The sequence below is a fragment of the Lytechinus pictus genome, chromosome 14 (assembly GCF_037042905.1).
Source record: "Lytechinus pictus isolate F3 Inbred chromosome 14, Lp3.0, whole genome shotgun sequence".
NCBI classification, from domain to species: Eukaryota; Metazoa; Echinodermata; class Echinoidea; order Temnopleuroida; family Toxopneustidae; genus Lytechinus; species Lytechinus pictus.
This window is the reverse complement of record NC_087258.1, coordinates 5,382,429-5,382,828: the sequence shown is the minus strand read 5'-3', so window position 1 is coordinate 5,382,828 and position 400 is coordinate 5,382,429.

Here is a 400-nt window from a genome sequence, read left to right as displayed (position 1 = left end):
AAATATAGCGCTACACATTATGTTCATCTTTTGGTGCTCAGCCTTTTGAGCAGTCTCAGCAAAGACAATGCTTGGCCTGCTTCTGGCATCATTGAGTGATAACAAGTCAGGTTAATAGATGAAAATATACTTCCCTACTTTACATATTTCCTTTTGTAAAAGTAGAAGCCCCAAACAAACAAAAAAGAAAAAAGAGAACATCTTACATTTTATTTTGCTTGCTTACACAAATATATTAATTTCTTTAACTTCATATAGAGAACAAAATTATTCAAGAATATCAAATTACCAAAACTTTTCACCACATCCAATGAAATACACCTTAAAGCTAATTAATTTATTAAATTGAAACTGAAAATAGAAAAAAAAATATTTATAAATATCCTATGAATAGGTCATC